General features: G+C 38.9%; 2 protein-coding genes across 3 annotated transcripts in view; one reads left to right on the forward strand and one right to left on the reverse strand.

The window, feature by feature from the left end:
• LOC139808092 (uncharacterized) overlaps positions 1 to 1,174 on the reverse strand; it is a 33,106-nt gene extending 31,932 nt beyond the window's left edge. The window contains exon 1 of the mRNA XM_071769724.1: positions 723 to 1,174. The gene's annotated coding sequence lies outside the window, so the exon portion shown is untranslated. The remainder of the gene's footprint in view (positions 1 to 722) is intronic.
• Ror (tyrosine-protein kinase transmembrane receptor Ror) overlaps positions 1 to 25,870 on the forward strand; it is a 250,063-nt gene that overhangs the window by 84,398 nt on the left and 139,795 nt on the right. The window lies entirely within an intron of this gene.

The raw sequence follows: 25,870 nt of genomic DNA on the forward strand, positions 1-25,870 counted from the left end.
TATGCTGATTTTTCACTAGAAATGTGCCGGACACGTAAGAAATATCCACGAGGAAAAATAGATGAATGGACGTCGTTGTGAACAGTGCGCGTTCTTGATTGAAATATTCCGGGATATCGGAAAATCGCCATGTGGTTTATCTGATTACATTAACGAGCGTTTATTTCTTCATTTATCATAAATACGTGCTAATTATTGCGATAGTGATTGTTACGAAAGATCTATCCAGTAGTTGCTGATTGCATTACATTAAGATTAGTTTTATTGATTAAATTTCATTTTATTTTATGATATTTTTCTTCTCTCTCTTTTTTCCTCCCTATTTCTAGTCCCTATTTCTCGTCCCAGAAAAAAATACTTATGCTAAAGATAAAGCGATGCCGGTGAAATCAGATGTTAGCAATCTAATATGTCACCACACTATTAAGCTTAACTAAACAAAAATCACAAAAATACACCAATAACCGCAACGTTCTTTCCTCGCAGTATAGCCATAAGATTAGCAAAGGCACATTTGGACACTTTCAACCAGGGGATCGCGACAGCAACCCATCTGGCTGTCATCATCCTTGCCTTCTTCCCGTTCTTCCTTTTTCGGGTGTAAAAGCTTCTCACGTTCCACCCTTTTTCCCCTAAGCTTCGTTATGTCACGTCAAATCAAGTTTGACCCTCGCTTTTCTTTACATCCATACAGGAAGACAGGAAGTTTCTTTGGCACATACCTTTTTCTTCTTCTTCCTCTTCCACCTTCGCGACTTCTTTTTATTCGCATTCCCCGTCGTGCTCGTCGTTGTCGTCGTCGTCGTCGTGGTGATCGTCGTGGTGATCGTTGCGATCGTCGTGATCGTCGTCGTCGTTGTCGTTGCCGTTGTCTTCGTCGCCGTTATCTTCCTCTCCTCCACAGTCCTCCTCGTTCTTTTTCTTCTCCTCTTCCTCCTCTTCCTCCTTTGATTTCTCTTGTTTTTTTCCGCGGCCACGGCCGTGCGGAATTCGAACCGGGGTTCGATTTGGCGGCACCCGGTTGGAGCTGGTCGGCATTACTGCGTTCGAGTAGACTGCTCGCACCCGAAGTCTACCTCCTTCTCTACTTCTCTTCATCTTTCTCTCTTTCGCCTCACCGGCCCACCGCCTCTCTTCTTTCCCCGTTCTCTCTCACTCTGTTGTCCGCAGTTTTCTCCGCGCCCTCCCTTGCCCTCTTTCTCGCACCTTTCACGTTTTTCCCTTCTCCTCTTTGTCTTTCATTCCCGCTTTCGTAAACGCTCCGTGACCCGTCTCAACTCTCTCTCTTTCTCTCCTCGACGTTTTCCGGCGATGCTGCTCTCCCACCTCGAGAGCTCTCTCTCTCTCTCTCTCTCTCGCTCTTTCTTCTTGGTCTCGTCCCATCCTTCTTCTTCACGCCAGCTTCTTCTCCGTCTCTTTCTCTCTTACGAACCGCAGGCGCTATCTTACCGATCTAAAATTACCCTAGAAACGATGAACGCCGTTTTCCTTCTCTTTCTCTCCCTCTCTATTTCTCTTCCTCTAGGTCTTCTCCTACCGCTTTTCCTCCTGCGGCTTTCAACGCACATGCCGTCTTCCGCCATGGACGTAGCTTGTCTCTCTGAGGTGAGCGACTTATTCCTGAGCGCGATCGCTTAAATCAGGTTTATAGATCGGTGTTTAAACATACGGTAGATACTATCGAAGTGTGGTTGTTGATCAATTCGATGACAGATTATGAGTCGACCGGTAATCGGAGAACGGTTTATAGGTACGAAGAACGAGGAAGATGGTTTTGAAGACAAAGTGGAGCAGTGAGATTGAAATCAGCTTGCGGTGTCTTCCACTATTTATTTTTAAAGTTTTCTTTGCATCAACGAAGTTAACAGTGCAGTGATGTAAAGGGAAGTTAGAGTATTAAGGCGCAAGTAACGAAGTTTATTAAATGTAGAAAATAGAATAAGCTTACAGAAGTAAAAACTAATAAATTACTTTCTTGGATATTAAGTGATACCGTAATCTTTATGGCAGAAAAGTAGATTAATAATTTTAAATTTAATTTTACTTTATTTAGCAATTATGTTCCTATTAAATTAACATTAATTCTAATCCGATTTTAAGGTAAAGCAATCAACTTTTGAGTTTATTCACATATTCCTTATGCAGAAGATTAAATCACAATGATCAAGATCGGTCCGTCAGCGAATCGCTTTTTCGTGTGCGCGGTTCGCGACGGTAGCCGCCCTTTTTTTAATGGCCTCCGCAATTTTATACGTTAAAGTATCGTAAATGTCGCGGCTGACTTATGGTTATAAAAGATGCGGAAAGGCACGCACGCTATGCAAACTCCCGCTGCGCGTTTCACGCACCATAAACTTATGAATGACCGGGGGACAATTCGCCCAATTCGCAAACGTTTATCTTCGACTATGTCGCGGATTTTATTAACGATCCAATGATCTAATCAATCTTTGGTACTGTTCCAGACTCGAATAATGAAAATATATGTACGTTCCAATTTTAAAGACGAAACGCTGCGGTGGCCTGTAGTTTGTTTATGTTTCCTTTATATGCGTTCACGTTTACTGCAACGGTCGATCGTGCAACAGCATTTGATTACGTACAAATTGCGAGATCATAGATAGACAACGTGATAAATCATTATTGTTGAAGTCTGAGAAACATGTAAAAAATTATGCATTTTCTAAATATTAATTCTGTCGCATCGCAGTTACCACTGTTAAAACTGTAGTCTTTATTTCATACAGCGATCATTTTCACTTCACCAAACGGTCCGAGAAAAATACATCAATTCTCAATCCAAAGGCATGCATGCATGCAGATGCGGGTTTTGTTTTATATGCAGTTTGCGTTATTTCCGTGATTCGCATCGCGTCGCATGGAGAGGCTCGCAGAGGCGATTCCCGCGATTGCGGTTCTGCGCTTCGGACTTCTATACCTGGCCCGGGCCGACACTGCGTTTTCCACGTTTGGCTAAATAAAATACCACGGGCTCTCCAAAAAGAGATTCAAGATCGCTCGACCGTTTGGCTAGAGTTTGCGCGGTGATCTCGATTTAGGCGCGTGACATATTTCCACGCATCCTCTGGCTACACGTATCTGAACGCACCTGTCGCACCTCCTCCCTCCGTTCTTCTGTCCTGGCCTCCCACTACGGTAGAATCTAAATATCGTATCTCCGGCCGAGGAGGATTCACTCCGACTGCGATTCGCGCGCATATCCGCGTGTTACTGCGCGGCCTACATCCGAGGCTAAATCCATGGAGACTCCGACTCAGTGACGAATGGATCATCTGCGTGGATTTCCGCGCGATCGCGCAAGAAAATAAGCGAGCTATCCCGTCTCGTTGCGACTTATTCTTATATGCGACTTATTAACTATATATATAGTTAATATAATTCTATGCTAGGAGATGAAAATATCGCTTTACATAGGTTTTTTCTTTTCTTGAGAAAATTTTGAGTTAAGTTAAAAAGTGCAATTATTTTAAATTTAAGACATATTTTTTCAGTATTAAGAATTTCCTATGTATATATCATTAATTTCCCTTTTTATCTAAAAATTAATTACGGTAAGCATACTTACGTGGTACAAATTTTTCATTCTATGTTATTTATCGTGATATTATTAAAACAGTAAGTAATAAATTAAATTTATTACTAGTAGATTTAATAATTATAAAAAAGAAGATGGAGGATTATATAAAAGAGATACGATTATAATTTTGAGCAAAATTAAATATATTTATAAACGGTAAAATTAAATACATGTACGGCCGTATTTTCTAAATTGCAACCAATATCGCTTTGAGAAATAAACATACCTATCTAATTTCGTCTTATTTTCAAGCGCATTGATCTTCCTGCCATTTGAGCGCGCGCCAAACGGAATGACTCGTGGCAAAAATTCCAGGCATTTCCGCGCGATTGGCAAAGATTTTCGCGATGAAAAAAGAAAGAGGAGAAAAATCACGTTAAAAACCTAGAGACCGCGGCTCTCATCGTGACGTGCAACAAAGTTGCACGAAGTTTGATCGAGTGCGCCGGTCTTCCGCAACGCGGTGGCCGATGAAATTTCCATTATTACACGTTCAAGTACCCGCCAACGATGTACATCGTCGCGATAAGCGCGCGCGCGGATGATAATTACTTCACAAGCGGAGAAATCAGAGAAGTTTACTCCGCTCGGGCATGGAGTGTGCCGATGTTACTACCGTCGGGAGTACTCGCGGGTTGTAACTTATGCGTATTTCCATAGGGCCGCGAACTTCAGCGGTACCCCGAAGTTCCGCTAACCTTGCCTAGAATCAAGAAAGCAACCTTAGCGCAGCTTAATCAACTCGCGTACGCAACCGGCTTTAGCCGAGCAGAATACAAACTTGAATTTTTTATAATAACTTTCATTAAATAATGAAATATTTCTCTTTAATTTTTTATATAGCACTATGGATGCGGGTAAATTAAAAATTCCACGAATAAATAATCTATAAAATTATATTTCTAACTTTTATGAAAGATCACAAATAAATAAAATTGATTATACATTAGAGAAAATTGATAATTTAAAATAAAAATAAAATATTTAATATTGATACATTTCTGAATGTATTTATAATAATTGTGGCAAACCGTTAAGTATTAATGGTATAACGATTATTTTGTTATTCTTTCTATTCTATCAATTTCATGCAAAATACTCAACAGTGTTAAGACTTAAAAATCTACCTACTTCGCATCTATTTATTTTACGTTTTTAACTGGACATTTTGTGCTCGTAAATGTGCGATTCTAATCGAGATTGTCAGGAAATGGTCAAGGGTCTCGTCATTTAATCTGTGTTAACCCGAGATACGTCTGTACTTTATAGTGAGTTAATTTCGTCGTGCGTCGAAACACGATTTTGATGAGCCCTTTCGAGGAGCATTTAATTTCCTCGTGACTCTCCCTGACCGAATAGAGAAACGTTGCTTTACGAGCCGACGATTTATCGCGTGCATGTATACGAGACGACATGTGAGACCTATCGGGTGTTCCTGCGGCAAAGGAGGAAGGAAAGTCCGTGATAGCCCAGCCGGTTATTCGTCGGACATTGGATGTCGTTAAAGTCGTTGCCGTCAATGTGGTCTCCGCGTAAAAGCGGCTTTTCCCCCTTTGCTTTTACGACCATCGTCCCGTTCACTGGGGGGTACCGTGAACGAACAAATTGGTTACACGAAGCGGTGGATTATTTTCGCAATGGCTACTTACGTTTAATTTTATTTTTACGAAGTTTTGTTACTTAAGAGCGTATGACGCGCTCGATATGGCAGTGCAACGATCGCATTTGCCATTTCAAGCGCGAGGCACATCGTCTCAGATTAATCGTAAACTGTATTATCGTCATCTTATAAAACTTTACGAATTATTTTTAGATACTTCGAGCATCATACTTACAAAATTAAATCTATTTGTGTAATTATAATAATTTTTGCTTTCTTCTTTATTGTACATTATTCGCCGGCACATTTTATTTTTTCTATTATATATCTCTATATTCTATTATCTATTTTCACATTATATCTCTATTCACGTTATATCTCGGAGAAACAATATTTTCCACAAACACAACAATGAGTCATGCCCGTACGCTCGTGCATACTCATACAAGCATATTTTTGCATCGTTAATTAAATTTCAACGCGTGCGCATACGAAACAAAGGGCCCTCATTGAGCGTTCTTGCCGACTATTGCTCCTGTTTGCGCGATCGTGGAGGTCCGCCAACAATAACGCATAATTTTTACGAGGGCGGAGAAAACGATTAGCGGGAAGAGGGGACGGTCGGGGATGCGAAAAATTTCATATTCGACGTCAGCGTGGAAAATGCATATGCATACGTGCGGCATATATTTCTGCCTGCATCGCGTATATTTGTGCGCGTGCCACGCGCGCGCCTAAATAGGAGACCCCATCCCGGCAGTCCTTCCCGTCCTCGTCCCGGCCGTACATTGTGCCCCACCCCTCGCTCCATCCCCTTGTGCCGTTTCCTCTCCTCGCACCTCGCGGAGCCGAGCTTTTAATTAACCCGTTTGTTTGTCCGCAGGTTGGTATTCTTGAATTGTGCGGCTCTACGTGCGCCGGAAGTATCCCGAGACCACCAACGCGTATTCCGCGACGTGTAAGTATGGTACTTTTGTGTGTGTCGGTGTTTGGGGTCGACGAAATTGCATTTTCCTTCATCGCACTCGATTCTTCTGCCGCCGTTTTGTCAGTTCCGCCATTTGCGCTACACCCGAAGTATATTGTTACTATATTTTTTTGTAGCGTATTTGGCAAATTTTTATTCACAAATTACATGAGAAGCTTAATTCTGGCTCTTGATAGGTAAAAAAAATATTATATCCTTCGTATCTGTAATGTAATAATTATATTAATGAGTGAAGTATATCAATATTCACTTCGGTATTTGCATTACATGTATAATATAAAAGTAAAGTTTAGACTCTTTTGATACACGAAAAAAATAATAAGCTTCTCATATAATTATCGTATCATTAACACGCTTCGATATATTGACGCTTGTTCTTTGCGTCTTGTACGATTATTATATTGCTATAACTCTAAGAATCTTACATGAGATTTAAAACATATCTAGATGAAGATATATGCGTTTTATAAATAATTTGTACAGTACAAAGCTAGTATTGTTGATGAATATAGATCCCGTAAAGTTTCGTGGTTTATCTACTTTTGAGTTTTACGATATCAGTCGTTCTCTCGTGTACATATGGCTTTACCACGCTTCGAACCTTTCTTAACTCCGTAAATGCCCCGGGGATTTCGAGAGGATCAAAGAAGCCGTAAATCGACGACCAAGTAGCTCGAATCCTCTCTATCGAGAACCTTTGCGAACCCCGACAGTAGTGATGTCCTATCGACATATCTTCCGACACTGTTTCTCGATCGACGTTTCGCGGACGTCGCCTTGTCTCTCTCGCAAAATTTAAAATGACATTTCTCTGAATTCATGACGTAATTCCAATCCATAGGCATGAATTCTATAGAAGAAATGTTCGGTAAACTTAATTATATTCTCGTCGAAATGATATCCAGCCTTTAAATTGAATATGTCGATATATTCTACAATATAAATTTTTTTTAAATACTTTTTTCTATTCAGAGCTATATGTGAATATTAAAATGGTGAATTCTAATAAGCTCATGTATATACTTTTATATGAACAGTTAATAAATTTGTCGTAGGATATCGTACTCCAGAATAATGGGCATAACTTTTCTCGCTCGGGGGGCGCGACGCGGAGTTAATTATAAATTTCATATATCGCGTACAAACTCAACAATTTTAAAGTCAAACTCGAAATTATCCTGGAACGAGCGGGTAATGTATGACACGGCAAACAGAAAAGTGGGAGGGAGAGGGAGGAGGAGAGAAAGCGCAACCAGGTTACAACCAGGCCACGTATAGAAACGAACTATGCGTGCGGATCTAATTTACGCAGACGCAAGTACGCAAGCAACGCTTTCAAAGTAAATTGCATTTCCCTTTGTCGGGCCCGTATCGCCTGCTCCTCGCTGCGGCGCGTCACTATGCACAATACGCGAAAATCAGCACACCATACACGCACACGTACACACGCAGAACTACAAAAAACGAAGGAAAGAGAGAGCGAAAGGGAGAAAAAATGGGCGGGTAGGAGGGAGGGAAAGCGACGGGGCTCGTTAAGAGCCCATGAAAACTGTATGGAAAATAAATTGCATGGTCAGCGAGAGTATAGTTGTGAGAGAATTACTCGCGCTATGGCTTTTGCGCAATATGCGTCCGTCGTGCACATATAGAAACACAGTGTTCGCCTATACGTCGGGCAGATTCATCGAGTTAATTAAACTTTGAGGTAATACGCGCCATTCCCGGTAATTTTTTTTTGTTTTAGTTGATACCCTCTCTCCATAACCTCGGGCAATAGGATATAACGTCGCACACGGGAGATATTAAACCGCAATTTAATTGCCAGCTAATTCTTATTCGGCGGAAACAATATACTGTCTGCTGTAGGCACGATAAAAAATAAATCGTTTTAACATTTTTAACGGAAGAGAGGTCGTGAATATTTATTTCGCAATTATTTGACTATTAATATTGTAATAATATAAATAATCCACATTTATATGCACGCGCGAGATTTTATTTAATATTGAAAAGAACACATGATTTTTTAAATCTTTTTGTGTTTAGTTAGTATATAAATTTTTATTTCTAGCTTTCATAAATCTTGGATGATTTGTGACTGGTACTCATAATTATATCTAAAATTTATTTATAAAAATTTGTATGACAAAAAGAATTTTTTATTTGCGAGGAAATGATTTAAACATTCTAACGATCACATGTGCCATTAGCTCGTCGTAACAATATCTACCTCGCAAGCGCAAATAACGATAGTCGTAAATTTGTATCAGATCGCAGTGATCGCACCGAAGCGGAGTTTCCCTTTTTCCATTGAAATGATTGATCGAAATTCATATCTCGTCTTTTAGCTTTGTCGATTCGCTCGCCACGTTCGCCGGATGTATCCGCATTTATTTATGAAGGCACAGGCATTTTTACGTAGGTGCTCTTTTTTTATCGTTCTGAGTCGATATGCGCAGGGTCGCGGACTCTTGCTGGTTGATCGTATTTCAAAGCTCGTTAAATCGCGTTAACGGTTGGCACACTGGATGCACGCCAGCAGGATGCGTTTATACCGTATAAGATTCTAAACGACCCTATACATTTCACTTTGGCCATTTATCGTCTGTAAAATAGGCTAGTTCGGCGCCAGACAGCGCGAAACGTCAGGTTTCATTGCGGAAGCTTGTTTCGCGTTTTAGTTTCATATCACATCAGACTAAACGTGAGGTAAAATGAAGGCGAAATAGTGATAGATATACCTACTTTTAAGTACATGCTCGTAAAATTATATATTCCTCTTTATTATAGCATTCCTGTATGGTTGTACAAAAAGGAAAAATCTAAAATCTTATAACAAAGTAATTGGATTAACATTTTTTTGTCTTAAGGTGGTTTATTCGCGACTATGTGAGTCAAAATAAACCTCATTTTAAAACTTCTAATTTCATACACTTTCATAGTCGACTAAATTCATTAATGAATTTCTCAAAATGATTGTATATCACAAATCGAATAAATAATCAATAATAAAAAAGAGGCGAATGAAAATAGTCCAATTTTCTTAGCGTAGTACAGAAGAGCTTCAGATGTGGCAACGTCGCAACATTCATGTAAACAAATGGTTGCACGTGTATCGTTCGGAGCAATAAACTTAGAGGTTAATTTTATTTAAGTGCAACATTTACTTTTATATCATGAATGAACAACCGCGTTTTAACCTATGCAACTCGCGTTATGAATTCAAAGCGCGACGTTGCCACATATCCGAAGGTTTGTGATCACAGTGAGGAATGGACTGAAATCGATGTCTTTTAACTAATTTTGTGAACATTCTATACGGTTGAGATTGTTGGCTTTGGTACCATATGATTCGGAAGACACTCCTCTGTTTTTATTCTAATTTTCAACCTGATCTGTCTTTTCTATAATTTACTACCATCAATTTATCTCAAAATTACGGTCTCTCACGCGTCGTCCGCCATAAACGCAATGCTTAAGATAGGGAAAAAAGCATATTTTTAGACAATAATATCTCGGAAACTACACGGTCAATCCATTTCAAATTTAGCATGAAGATTCGTCAGTTGCTTAATTACTTTTACTGAAAAAACTGCATCGATCTGTTTTCATAGGTTATATGGACATACCACCTTAACCTCGGTCTTAACAAGTAATTATTTAATCTGAAATATGAAATAACGATTACTTTATTTAAAGCGACAACAATTTATACTTAGTTTTTCACACTTTTAAAGTAACGTTAAGAGAATAATCTGATATTAATATTTAACACACATTGTATCTTGGAATTTCTATTTGACAAAATGACTTTATAATAATTTCTCATATTATGAACATTTATACTTGCGATTTTATAAACTGATACTACTAGTTATACAATGATATGTTGTAAAACATCGCGTTTACTATTGCTGTGGAAAGTAATGATTGATTTCCCGAGGAAATTGTGAAACTTACCCAGCAGCCGTTGACACGATTGTGGCGTCATGAAGGAAGCATCTTCATTAATAAAACTTGTTTTCGTTGAGGTCGCGCTGATCCATCCATCATCCATTAAATTACACGCCGTCGCAGTTTGTCTCGCGCAAAATCATAATGTCGCATAATTAAAGTGAAATTATGTGATCGAAAGAATGAGGAAAGTTTTTGATATTTACTTACGCATGGAAATGCTATTTCCGCCAATTTATTAGGCGAAGAAGATGGATTATTGGATAAATTATGTTATCTCGCACTCTCTCTTTCTTTCTCTCCTTGTCCACGAAGTTTCACTTGCATACATTATTTTTGTTTGTATGGTGATCAATCAAAATTCATTAATTAATTTTATTATCTGTCATTAGACTTACATAAACTACAAAAGGCGGGGAATTTGATATGATTACTTTTTCCCGCAGATTGTTTTCCCAAATTAATCAATTATTATATTAATATTAATCAATATTACGTGCATGCATGCGTGTACGTTTGTGCGTTGCCTATATATTCGTAATTTTACATTACTTTCGACGCATGCTCGCTAATCTGATAGGAGCTTGCACCACATTCGGATCTTTATAAGCCGAACGGTCGCGCCTAACTCCGAGAATGGCGAAACGGACGATTACATCGCGTGACTCGATGCGCCAGGTCAGATTACACGTGGCAAAGAGAGCTCAGCTCCGGCTTTTGCTATACCTTCGCTGATCCTAAATCCTGTTGGCCCTTGTCAACCGGAGTTCAAGAACTCTGAAAGCGACGTGGGCGGCCTCGAGGCCGCCGTATCTCCACCCACCTTTCTATCCCTCTTTTACGGGCGCGAGATATATATTTCGAGGATATAGCCGACGCGTATGGAGGCAGCTGAGTTTGGCCGTAAATCGACCATGCAAAATTATTGTCCTCACACCTCCTTCCCTGCTCTGAAATTCGGATGCGCCGATGAAGAATCGCGTTTGCCACATCGGCGCGCCACCCCATTCGTTCGTTTACACCTGGGGATCTGCAGCTCCCGTTAAATGTTTTCACATGTCGATTCAATCATCATTATATATATATTTCCATTGGTTTCGCTGAGTTCACGTTACTTTAATTCTATTTGTTGATATTTAGGATTAATGTCGATAAAATGAGATAAATAGAAAATTAATTGTTTACTGCACATGATTAATTGATTAAGATTTATAGGATCCCAATGATATCACGATTAGAATAAACATTTATCCTCACGCATAATCAAAAATATTTGATTAAATATTTTTTAATTTAATTTTTGCTATTAATTTACGATATTCATATATATAAATGATCATTCTTGTTGTGTATTTACGGATTTTAAAACACATAAATTTTTTATACATTCTTTCATTATTCAATCACAGTGAATGATCGTCGGGTGTGATAGCCGATAAAAACTTTGTCCGTCTACAATATAACGACGTATTATTTAATATCTTCTTAAAAGGAGTGGCTGGTGCGCACGAGAGTGCGCCAAATTACCTTTTTATCGTCCTCGGTTTCTGCCCGAGCGCGCGGCTTTATATAGCAGTTAGTGCTATTAAGGAAATGCGCTTAGAGCGTTTCAAACATCTGCGTCTTCGTCATTAATCCTCTCTCCTACGTCGACTCGTCTCATTGCCTCCCGAAACAGATAGACCGAGTTCCCCCGTTGCCTCCCTTTTATCTTGTCTTTCGCTCTGCAGTTACGGCAATTTTGCTTCGTCGCGTTTCATAAACATCCACCCCCTTCTCTTGCCCGCGGCTCGTTTGTGCTACAAATTGCTCTAAGAAGATTTCGTTGGGCGACGCTTTTGATAGACGCTCAGATCGTGATTTACGTTCCTTGCTCTATACTCACTTTGGAATTCGCGAGGCTGCTCTGCGCGCGGCTTAATCCTAAATTTTACAAAAGTATAGTAAGCACAGAAATTACACTTATAATAAAGAATATAAAGGAAATATACCTAATTACTAATTACTTAAATGAGACAGAGAATAATTGGAACTTTTACTTCTTCTAATGCGATTTTCCTATGGTACATTATTCATACACTGAGAGAAATAATTATTTTTTTCAAAAAAAATTTTGTTGATTTAATAAAACCGGAAGATTGTATGTTGCCAAGCAGATGATTTGATTGGCTTAACAAAATATTTGTACAAAATATTTTGTTCTTTTGTTCTTTTTGACTATTTTGTTTGTTGACTATATTAATTTGTTATAATATTTTATACTATCAATTATACATAATCTAACATTAACTAAATATTTCTTTGAATAAATTTACTATTTTTAAAAACGTTAATGTTCTTGGTTCAACAAAATTATTTTATTGAGTTAACAAAATTGATCATTAACTTGAAAAAAATGATTTTGTATGATACCATTTTCAGAATTCAATTATTTCATTTTGTTCAAATAATAGACGTGTACTTAATTCAATAAAATAAATAATTGGATCAATAAATTAAAAAATCAACAAAATTGTTTTGTTGATTTAATAAAACCGGAAGATTGTATGTTGCCAAGCAAAATTGTGTGTGTGTTTTGTTGATTTAACAAAATTTTTCCCTCAGTGTAAAATAGAAGATAATTAACAAAGCTATAACTAAAAGTAATATTTCATTATATTAAAAAATTATACTTTTATTTGGGCTATACCTATTTATCTTATTTATTATTTATCTTCCAGATTATATGTTAATTTTCGCATTTATTTCTATAGATTTAAATTGTGCGCTCTTGATTTGCGATTATATATGGTATAACAATTCAGTCATCATTACGACTATAAATAGGTATACAAATAACCCAACAGCCATACTGCGACACATCGAATTCTTTCGTAGTAACGACATTTGCCCAGAGAAGCCTACCCTCTTTTCTTTAATCAACCGACCCGACTGGTAGGGCAATTACTCCTCTGTCGTCGCACACGCGCGTGTAATCGTCACACGAGCACATTGGCTAACTGGTTTCTCGGTCTCAGAGCGCAACCGAGGGAGATCGCGAGAATTAACTCGGCGGGCAAGCGAAGGGAGTGGATGTTCAATGGCGCGATCTTCGCTGCGTAACGAGCGGAGTGGCAGATGGCTTGGAAAATGTAGGATTACAGAACTAGCGAAACTATCGAATTACCAGAGCTGGCGCGGCGCGCCACGGGGCCGGGAACGAAGAAACGAATTGGTGGGTGCCGTTCACCATCCTCTTCTACCGAAAACGCCGCCGAGCAATCGCGGCAATCTCGAATTTTGCCCGTACTGCGAGCGGAAAACGTGATAGAGATAACGTCTGTTATCGCCGGCGGGATCGTTGTTGTTACGAACGAGAGTTGTGTACTCTCCGTGAAAATCTGAGTCGGTGGTGAATCCGGCTGCTAGCTTTCATGATCGTCGCTGCAGAACGCTCGCCGGTGAACACGTGCAAACCTAAATCGTTATGAGTTCGTAGCTCGCGGGTCTCGTCGAACTTTATCGCGTTATAGGAAAAACGGAAGTCGATACCTATGTTTTGAAGGAAAGGTAAAAATAGGATAAAAGGTAATCAAAGTCAACATTTTATATTTTGTAAATTTTGTGCAATTGATTGGCATTTATTGATCAACTCTCAGTTCATCGCATTACAGAAAGCACGATATGCTCCTCTTAGAGTTAATATTGCATTCGTAGTGGATATGCGATATGAACGAGAGATACGCGCGATCACTATTAATCACATCGAATACAGCGGAGTATCCTGCGCTAGCTGATTTCGAAGCCACCGACGAAATCCCGCGGGCATCACGAATCGGCAATCAAGCGACAAATTATCTCCAATCCCACGCGTTCGTATCGTACCTCATTTCCGATGGCTATCCTGCGTCGTATGCGCGACGGGAATGACGATATCAAGTTAATTTGTCGTTCAACTTGCACGCCGTATATCTCCACGGCGTAAAGAACGTTACGCGTTACTTCAATCGAAAGGAATATTCTCAGTAATTCGCTGAGTAATTATTTCAGGAAGCGCTCGGCTATTGAAAGCCGTGGACGAATTATGTCGGTCGGCGTAACGAGCCAATCATTTATCGTCGCATTTATCCTGTCAAAGGTACAAGCTGCATGCACTCAGAGGTGGAACTTTCGACGTTAACCTGTTGCTTCAACGGCGGATTTATCACTCGATGAATATTTCGTTGTGATCACGGTGCGTCTCACGACTTAATAATTATGAGAATAATATAGGTACTTCTTTTATCGATCACTTGAGAGAACCACGCTTATTGCATAGCAATATATATGTCAATATCGTATTAATATATCTCAAATTCTATTGGCAATTACTAAAAGATTTACGTAATTTAAATTACTCTTGCTTCTTCGCAAAAACCCGATCGTTATTTCAATAAAAAATTAAGCGTATCCCGGTACGAATAAATAACGATTTCATGAACAGTAGCTCGAGCTACCGCGCTCTTTCGTTTTCTTATCAATCCCGAAGCCACCGTAATCTCGTGAGCTCGCTTCTGAGGAGGCGCTTAAGCCGAGAGAAGCACACAGCCATCTAGGCAATCTCGACGGTATCCTCCGGTCTAGTCGCGGCGGCATGGAGGACAACATCACGGCTATGAGGGGAAGTGCTGGCGGGATATAGCTTTATTAAAGTTAAACAATTCCAAGGCGGCGAAGCGTAATCCTGACGCGCGGCGTATTGGCACGAAGTGCTTGCACGTGGTATCGTCTGCCACCCTCGAGGATAGACGCCGCCCCTCGCCTCGGTTGATGCACTTCCACCCTCACCTCCGTTCACCCGATCCTTCCTTTCACTGCACTCTTGCTTCCCTCGTTGGCTCTGCGAACGGAAAAGCGAAAGAAACCTTGGCACGAAGTATCTCCGGCTCAAGGAGAGAGAGAGATACGATGTTATTGTTACCGCGATGCAATAAAGCTCGCTGCAAACGGAAATTATGATCTAAGCGGTCAAGTTTCTCATATCGGAAATTCCTTTTCGCTGCTATTCGCTGCTTTCGCTATTTTACACTGTAGATTATGAATGTATGTATCTCGTGGTACTAATTTATTTAGAATTTTATCGTTATTTTAGATTTTTCGTTATTTTATACGCATCTTTTTCTCTGTTGTATAAATATTCTATCTTGTCATAATTATCTTAATTAGTTAATCTTATAGTTTAAATAATCTTGCAATCTTGCATTCAATCTGATATTTTTTTTACTATAGATATATTCTATTTATTGCGACGGATTTACAAGAAAAACAGGTCTGCGGTTATGAATTTACAATAATTAGTCATAGAGCGTGAACCACGGGTATGAATAACTACGTCCATAAATTTTCGCGGACGTATCTTACACGCGCGCGTGCGTGTACCTTTTCGTTACTTATATGTGAGGTGATCTCTCAAACTGAGAAGATTTGTTGCACAACGTCGACGTATCTACACTTCTCGAGGTATAGATTATTGACAGTTGAATAAAAATTGTTCTCCGCGTGTTAAACTTGCAATATCTGAAAAAGAGAGAAACAATAAATTTTTTATTATTATTATTTCTTTTTTTCAGTCTTTAAACTATTGATTAAAAAGAAAATTAATTAAAATCGATGCATTACAACTCGAGATACAAGCAAAAGAAAACGCCGAGTTAGGAATACCCGAGTAGGTGTAGACAGGGACTTTTTTGCGTGTACTTAGGGTTAATATCAGATATTATAGTCTTTAGGATTTAATTCGCAATTTAATCATGAAAGTTTCTTATAAATAAGAGTGATTATTTGACCAAACTGACGTTTAATATCGTAGTGTTACATTAATTCATTCGACGTTTCGACACTAGTTGTTTTAGTAATCTCTTGATAAGGACACAAAACTAGTGTCGAAACGTCGAATGAATTAATGTAACACTACGATATTAAACGTCAGTTTAGTCAAATAATCACTCTTGTTAATTTTCACTGACGAAGAAAAGAATTTTATATTTTCTTAGAAATAACAGATAAAATGCGCATGCAACAATTAAGCGTCGTTTCTTTTATTCAAATCTCGCTAAGAAAAAACCGATGTCAAATTTTTCAAGAAAAACCTGTTGTTAAATATTTTCAACCGATGATGGATCACTGCGTATAACTGCCAGGGAAAGGGTTGCAATTCCTCACTGCCCGAAGTAATATCTGTTTTTATGGATTCGCGTAGTTCCTCTCGCGTGCGCGCCGCTCGTTTCTGGACGAAGCAGCGAAAGAAATCTCGCGGCGACCATTTCGGGGCTTATCTACCGAGTTACGTTAACGTCATGCCACTCTGTCTCCCTCGTTGTCGAGCGTTTTTGTCGGGGGTTGATCCTCCCCCGTGTCGCTCTCATCCAAGAGCGCAATCCCCGACCTCTCGATCGTTATCTAAACGATCATTTTCTCGTACGGCCGCGCGAGGATAACCCAGGATCGTTCTTCCAAGGATCTACGTATAACGATCGTCTGGATCCTGCGCGCCCGGTTGATCTTTGCTTCGTGCCAACGATAGAGAATTAACTTGTGCCATTGTTACGCTTCTGCGCGCACCGACGACGTTATGACCTCGCGATTCTCACGACGCTCGCGCTTTAAGAAGCGTCGATTGCCATTCTCAACGTTAGACGAAACGTTAGTCACATTCAGAGAGCGCAATTTAAAATGTACTTTCCGAGCTTTTGTCCAACGAAATGTCCATCAACGTTTATCGCAGAATTGCCGTGAAGTTTTCACCAGCCATTCCTAGATTCTCCGAGAAAATAGACGATTTTAAGTAATCTCTATAATCATACGAGATAGAGGAACTTTTTGCAATAATTTAATTACTTCGTTTATTTAAAGGAATCTTGTTGTATTTAAATTTAAACAGAGAATTCTGTATTAAATTATAGAATTTTTATTTAAAATTTTTCTTTAATTGCCTAACTTTAGTTAGAGTTCTTTATTTTCTCTCCTTTTAGTATATCTGACTTTAATTAGAATTCTTTATTTCATTTTTGGTATACCTAATTATTCTACTTCTTTCCCCATTTGTGCATTTATTCTCCGATAGTAAAAATTTTCATTTGCGAGTATGAGATAACATTTCAGCTTTATTACACTTATTGCTTTTGAAAGTTTATAAGAAAGTGCTTCCACGAGAGCAGATCTCGCTCAATTGATATCTTAACAGATTGATTAATTGAAACCTTTCACATCATTGCCTTTTATCTGAAGTTGAATTAGTTCGTCTTGTTTTCCGTTTAAAAAAAGGTATATAAAGAATTTCGCGAAAACTTGGAGCAAACTTGGAAGTTTCTTACGCAAGAATGTGCGCAGTTTCAACCGAGGAATTCTGTTAAAATTATTTTTCTTTTCATACATCTGGTTCATGGTAGCGTACAGATGCAATTAAACTCGGAATGTTATATAACAGAAATCAACTTCGCTATCCGAGGGCTTATTTATTTGTCAAAGTTTTTCTCAGTTACGTTATTTTCCATACATTCATGCACATAAATTGCCCTTTATTTTATTTAATACGGGAGTTGCAGCAAAATTTCACTTATAATAGGTCGAGTGTGCAACATTCAGTTTATACTGTTCAAAAATGAATGACAAATTGGATCATTATATAGACGACTCATGTCATTATGTGACACTTGATCGTCCAATCTTAAATACAACGAATTCGATTACTGTAAATGATATTTTTGTCGTGCAAATTTATCGTCCAATCTTTGCTACGATAAGATCGATCATTATAAATAACATCTCGCTACGCGAATTTATCGTCCGATCTTAAGTATGCGAGTTTCACCTTGACGTTTACTAAATTTACAAAAACATCGAGGTTTTGTCGCTCGTTAGCCATCGATTCGCCAACTTCACCAGATCCTCGACGGTCTCGACGGGAAGATATCGCGCTACCGTAATACGACTCGACTTGTTAACTAAAACACTCCAATTAGTTGGCGGAGGATCACGCACTCGTGGTGGACCTCCCCGTGCTATCGATGGCTTGCATCTTGAGATCTCGTGATTAAGCGTCCATGTTGTCGTATAGTGTAAGCATTATCTATTTTTTTTAATCCTATTTCTTCTCACGATTTACATATTCTTAGGAACTCGATCTAAGGAGGAAGGTTTGACAATTTATTTTATCTTTTTTTTTACATGTTTTACAAAAACTTCTTATTTATTAGTCCGGTTTTCATAAATTATACTTTATCTTATTACCGCAAATAGAATATTATCAATTGTGCAGTTTACAACACATAATAAATTGTAAAACTAACAAAACTAATATATACTATATGTATATGTACTATATATATACAAAATTTTACTCATCACTTTTGATCTCGCTGGTACCATGAAGATATTTAAGAATTCTGGCATCTTACTCGTAAACACTGACACGAGATCATCTTATAAAATGCATAGCGAAGTGCAGTTTCGTGAACAGATGGAAATTCTTCGCCATTGAATATTGTCCAGAATTTCGAATGCGGGACGCAAAACGGCTGCAATAAATGTCCCGAATTTTACAAGTTGGCGCGACCGCCACACCCGCAAGGAATCTATCGTGTAACGTGAGCCGACCTTTCCGTGCCTTCGTGCGCACAGCTCGTAATTCAATTCCGTGTCGCCGAATCAAAACGATTAATCTTCCGGAGCTGCGCAACGAGCTCGACACGCTCCGTCTGTAAAAGTGTAAAAAGAGATCTCAAATTCTTTGGATTCCGCGACTCGCACGAATCTTCCGCTCGCTCTCCCTCAGATACGAAAATAACCGTGTTAATATCCCTCTTGGACGCATACTTGATTACTATCTCACTTTATTTTATATATAAAACTTAGTATTCATACTATATTTGTAGAATTTTTGTAGAATGTGAATGAATTAGTTAGCGATTAAAATTTGATAAAATATTCATCCTTGAGCATTATTTGAGTAATTATAATTATGTTTTATTTGAATACATACATATATACATGTATATATTATATAATACATTGAAAAGATTTTATTTTACATATTTATACAATATACACACTCCATACGTACAAAAATAACATGAGTCGATAATAATTCTCTAGCGTAATCAATAATAATTATTTTTTAATTATGTTATGATGCAGTTTTTGTTTCATTAACGGTTATTGCGGTCCATAATTCTGCGATTGAAACTAATTTTATCGTTGGAGGATATTACCTCACCGCCTCATCATCCTCGCAATTACTCCCATTGATCGCATCAAAAATAAACGCCGTGTTATAAACATAACGGATTGCTGCAACCGATGCAAAAGCCAATATCGCGCGAGCGAGATCGGCAGCCGAATTTACACCGCAATATCGGAAGCGACACACACACACATCTTGCGTCTCGCAGCTGCTCCCACGCGCTATCTATACGACCTCGAACACTATTTTGTATCGGACAATCGCGCGTCTCTACGCCACTGTAATGGGATTCCGCAGAACTATCTAATTTCCTTTCCTCCTTCCTATTTCTCCCAGAGCGAAATTCCGGGACGGTGTCTTTAAGTAACGACCGCCGTGTGTCGATATCCCGAGCAAAGAGCGCAAAGTGAATTTCCATTCGGCCGAGTACGAAGTCCATTCCGTTCGCAGCCCCAATTCCTTTTTTTTCCGCCGGCTTTTTCCCTCGTTTCTACCTCGCTCCGTTGCATTTAACGAAATCGAGCCCGAGCGCGCATCGCTCGTCGCCGCGATAAAATTCGCTTGAAAATTGTTTCGCGTCGAGCCGGCCGAACTTGAACTCTCTTCCCATTCCCAATGCATTCTAGAATCAATATAATCTCGTAGAATGCGTCTGTAATTTTCTGATCCTGTAGACAATTTTAGACTTGTTCAAGTTTTTATCTCACCCTACGTGATAAAACGTTTAATGAAAATTGCGCACTACAGCGTAAAACGTAGGAATCAATGATAATAACGACAATTAATAATTAATCCCTTTATATCATTAATGTATTACATTATATTTAAAAATTGTATTCTTTGATGAAAATTCTGCCAATTGAGATATTCATTGAATACGTTAATTAACAACATAAGTCAATATTTCTCCCGAACTTTAAAACCTATAAAATTGTAATATGTGAGAATAATTACCTCCATTTATTTTAATATATTTAATGACTAACTATGACGTTGGATTAAAACGAACTTTCACCAAAATATGCCCTCACCAACTCTAATCTAGGACTAAGTCATTAAGTTAAGTTGGTTATCGTACACAAATAGCTCGCATAACGCGTAAAGGTGTATCGTAAAGTACAGTGTATACTCCTCGTAGAATTTTGACACGCTGTTTTCTCAGTCAACATTTTAGTAAAAATTTAAATCTTCTAAACACGTTATCAGTTTACTTAATCCGTTTTAAACTACGCTGCTTACTTCCATAATTTCTAGTTTTTTTTAAATACATTTCTAGAACATTTATTTTACGGTCTTTAAAATAAGTACATTGATCGAAAGATTATATTTTATGTTCAATTTGTCACATAAGAGATACATTTGCAAAATACATTATCGTTTTAACTACTTAGAAAAAAATATGTAGATGTCTATATAAATATATAGATATTATACCTGTACAGATCTTTGTGAATTATCCTATGGGAAAGAAATTGATTGGCCACCAGAGTTGTAGGAAAACATCGTAGGAAGTAACGAGGATTGACGTTTGAGCTCGCGCGATCCGATCGCTGCACAATGCGAATTTTTTCCTCCGTGCAGCACATCCGTACCGAAGTTATGTCCGCGGGCGTAATCGTTGAACCCCGTACGGGTCAATCGCGCGCGGCCTGTATGTGCTCGGCCTGTATGTGCTCCTCCCATAAATTATAGTTCGCGCACGAAACAGGGCGGAACGAACGCTGGTGCATGATGCCATGTTCGAAGTTACCTAAGGCCCACACGGCGCATACAGTCAATTTGAGTATGAATTATACCCGGTGGCCAGTACCATTTCGTTTCTACCGCGCGCCGCGGCGCGCCGATATCGTTCCGTTCTAATAAAGCGCCTTTCCAGCGCTGATTGCGAGACGGACACCCTCTTGGCGAGACGCTTGCGCGCATTGATAGGAAAGCCTGTATTTATCGATTTATTATTTCTCCGCTACCGGATTGTTTATTAAGACGTGTCAGCCAGTAAATGTGCCTCGGTCCGACAGCGTTGTAAAATGCGTCTTTGCAGGACGGCGATACTTGTCATGCCGTATCCATGGGAGATAATAATGGCGACGATAAATAACAACTAGTACTAGCATGTCAGATTGTTGCTTCATTTTATTGCTATACATATCTCTTGCTTCTTATAATGAACGAAATGTAAAATAACGGAATCATGAATTTAATTTTAATATTTTTTTTGCTATTTCTTTATCTATAGTATATTTTTTATCTCGATGAGATTTAATACTTTATACAGTAATACTTTAATATTAGAATGTGCCGAGATCAATTGTGACAAATTTGACTAGGGAATAAAAATCGTTTCTAAATTTAATCTATAAATTCTATTTTTAATTCTATTTATATTTTCACTATATCTTATTTCTAAAAATATCTTTAAAGAGCGACCGACTATAACGACGAAGTAACGCGTCTGGAAAAAGACATCAAGTGGCATTTTTATCCGCCGACACGACATCAGATAGTCAGTTGACACGCTTCGTAAATTCCATTCGTTTTTGGACGTTGCTGTCGATGATACCGGACGTCGAGAGGCCGCCGTATCTCGCGCGGAACATTTAAAAGTTATCTCGCATACGTATGCATCGGCGTGAAATGAATACCGAGGTGCGTTACCTCGAAAAAGCGCGGAGCACACCTTTAATGGCCGGCCGATATTTGCATACGTCTCATTAGCGATCGTTAATTGCGAGCCGGTGAGCGTCTCTGCTTTAAGTACTTACCGGGGACCCTTCCTCTTTTTTCTTCCCGCGATAATGAAGATATCCTCACGTTCGCATTCGCGTTTGCAGGCGAGCGAACGAGCGAGCGACGAACAATTAAGAAGGCGGTAATAACATACGAGTCATCGGAAAAATGAGACGGGTAATACAATAACCATCGGCGCGTTAATAGACCCGCGAACTTGTCCGCGCTAGTGCATAGACGATCCGTTAATAATCGTTTTATTGAGGGTCATTACGGAACTCGTTTGTTACGCTAATTGCGCAGTCGTACGCGGGCAATCACGCGTGTTTTCCGGATACTCGTCTATTTATATGCTAGGTGCATTGATTGCAAAGCCGAAGTTGCCATCGTTAAAGATTATAAAGATTATTAGAATACGGTTGTGAATCTTCATTAAGAAACATTGTTTTTTTTTTCGGAAATAGTAAAGTAAAAAACCTGAGAAAACAATCTAATTCGCGTTTATTGAAATTATTGACAACATTTTTAAAAAAAGTACCTACATGTTTCGAGGAGATGGCAAATGAAATAATGTTTCAACAATTTTCTCTTGTTAAATCATTAAGTTGATTTGTATATAATAATGTAATTTATATTAATAACATATAATTAATAACTTCTTTGAAACAATGATATGTAGATCTAGCAGCTTCTTGTTGTATTTTGACTACGCCGAGTACGCTTGAGTAAGTCCACGTGAAGATGGGCGGTCGAGCGCATAATTCCGAGGGTTTGATGTTTACTATTATGGTTTTAATGCCCATAATTATCGGCTCCGAGTCTCGATTATGACTGCGCTACTTCATGCCGGTGAGAATAATTGGGCGGTGGACGTAATCGTTTTCGGCCGTAAACGGAGCGGTAACGTAGCAATTAAAATTCTAATTACGCGTAATGACAACCCGTCATTCGCGGACGTTCGTTTAATTTCTCCTATTTAATTTAACCGCCGGGTGAGCTATGCGTGCTCTCGCGAGCCGCTCAAATCTATTCTCGACGTGAGCGAAAACATTTCAGAAAATGCGAGAGAAATAGAGAAACTGCGCTGTGAATCATCTCATCGCAGCATATATCCCAGTTGTGGGCAAACGCACGCGATCTAGCGATTCATCATCGCATGCAGTTGACGCGATTTAACTGTGAGTCTTTTTCGATTGAAAGATAAATCAGAAGTTTTTGTGAATAGCTCTAGGATATTACAAAAGAATTCACTAATAGTTTTGTATCGTTAATCAAACGGATGCGCCAGAAAAATATTGGATAAGAATTACGTTCAACAAATTAAATGATCAATGTAATCAGTAACAAAATTATTACTTTCCGCTGTACATCTATATTATATTTCGGCAGAATGAAGGACGATTTCTCAGTTAACATTCTTTACGAGTGCTTCTAGAATTAAATGTGTAGAGAGAAATAAAACATGTTCCTCTTAACAGTCGCACCAGGTGTGAAGGGGTTAAGCATTCACGAGACTTTGTTCGTAAATCCGCCGGCTGATATTATAGCCCGAAAAACCAGTTTCGCACGACAGCGCGCCGATAAGATTTAAGTTACTGTACTATGCGCGAGCATCTAAGGCTACTGGATGCTGCACGGTGGCTGCGCGGCCACAAAGTTATCGTTGACGCGCATTCTAACGGCGCTAAAAAATAGCCTGCGGCGACAACCGGTGATTAGGAAGAGCATAAATCACGCTAACCGGAGCACTTCGCGCCCCTCGCGACGTTGTCCGCTTCGTAATAATACGATGACAGAGTTACGAGGAAGAAAAGGTGATAATCATTCTTGCAAAATTACACGGTTTATGATGCACGCTTTTTGTTCAAACGGCCGATCGTAATTGCAGAGTTAAAAAATGCGCTGACATGATAATCGTATTATTATATGGGCAAGATATTCTGTACTCCTTGTAATTTATTTGATGCGAAAAATATAGTGTCAAAATGTGTCGATACTTATTTATGCCGGAAAATATCATCAAAGATTGTAATTTTTATTGCGATAAATAGTTACACGCCTTTATCTATAGCGTATATTTTCAGCGTATATTTTTTATATGTATATTTCAAAAATACATTTTTATGTATTTTTAAAATTTCACGTAATTGATTTTAAAAAGTATTTTTATCTTGCATCAACGATTTAAATTTTTAAAAGAATTAAAGGAATTTTTTGTTAAAGGATTAAATTCCATTGTCATGGAGATTCGTACTTCGAACAATGTGAATAGACTTCAAGAGCATATTGAGTATGAATGTCTAGGTGGCTATTCAATGTCGTTTTTCGATCGCTCGGAAACGGACAAGAATCCGAGATCTGATAGACCGAGTTTCAACGCTGTATTCTGCGAACCATGTTAGACACGGGGTCGGAACAGTGCATCGCAATGGTGTAAGCTTCAATTGTGCTCGTTATCGAGATCGGATAGTCGGTCGGCACACCGTTCGGTGAAAACGTGAAGGTAAATGGAAAGTCTCCTGCGAGTATAAGGAAGTTGAACTTTTGAAACTCTTGATATACTTTGCGCTGTACAATAGTGCAGTTTCGAGTACGTTCAATGATTGAATTGTTGTCAACAAAAATCCGTCAACTATCATCCTATTATAGAAATATCATATCACTTTGTTATAAAAATACTTTATGCATTGTGATGAAAAATTAATTCTGCAGTATTATTTCCATTTTTATTTATTTATGAAATCGATAATTTCAGTTATTAACAGAATATAATATTTTTTTATTTCATGCTCAAAAGAAAATACATTGCATTTATCAGACGAGTTAAAAGAAGCGTTCAATAGTTTGCTTCATAATATATCTTATTTTTCTTAAACTGTTTTTTATGAAAAACTCATACATATATAAAGGCAGTTTATTTAGACGATAACAAAGCCACGTTTACCTTACTCGTAGGAATGGGTGCGGTTGTGGAATAATAATACTGCTCCAAGATACTTTTAGATAGATTTTCGCCTACAACGTGCGATTTTTTTGACCGTTTCTAAGACTTTTAATCTGTGATACGCGATGCAGAAGTGCAGAAGTGAACTTGAAAAAAATACGAGCCGTATTAAAAAGACATAGGTATGCCTCTAGGCAACAACATCCAACCATTGCATTGTGCTCCGTCTCCGATTTGTATTTTTACGATCGTCTTCTCTCGTAATTACGCTGGAAACGATGGCTGGACGAAGATCCCTCATTCGCTCCAGTTGCATAGCGCGACGATGTTTTCGACGCGCATCCGAATAATTTCCATCTTGGTACGCTGGTGGTTATGACGCGCCCCGCCGTACCATGGTGGAATACATGGAAACGGAAATGCGCAAGAAACGAATCCCCCGGGTATTTCGCGGCGAGGCAACATCGGTTTTTTGCACGCTTCTTTTTGCGAAACGGAGCGTTTCTATTCCGCGTGCATAGAATGTGGATGTGCAGCGCGGGCATATGCCATGCGTTTCTTTTCCTTTTACGTCTGCATCGATACAAACCGTCGATGATGGACGATCGTTCGACTACCGCTGATTTCGCGGGCCACGGGGGTAACGAGGAACTAGCGAAAAATACGCGGTTCTCTTCCACGCGAGGTTTTCGGTCTAACATTCGTAACGAAAAATTCCGCGTCGATCTCTATGCATATAAATCGCATTGCGAATCGACAGACTCGCGAGGATGTGCGATGGTAGAATCCTCTCGAGATCATCGACGAAGCTTTGAATGCTATGTAAATGATAGAGAATCTCTCCGGGGAAAAACGTTGCA

Source organism: Temnothorax longispinosus, chromosome 2 (assembly GCF_030848805.1).
Source record: "Temnothorax longispinosus isolate EJ_2023e chromosome 2, Tlon_JGU_v1, whole genome shotgun sequence".
In the NCBI taxonomy this organism is placed as follows: Eukaryota; Metazoa; Arthropoda; class Insecta; order Hymenoptera; family Formicidae; genus Temnothorax; species Temnothorax longispinosus.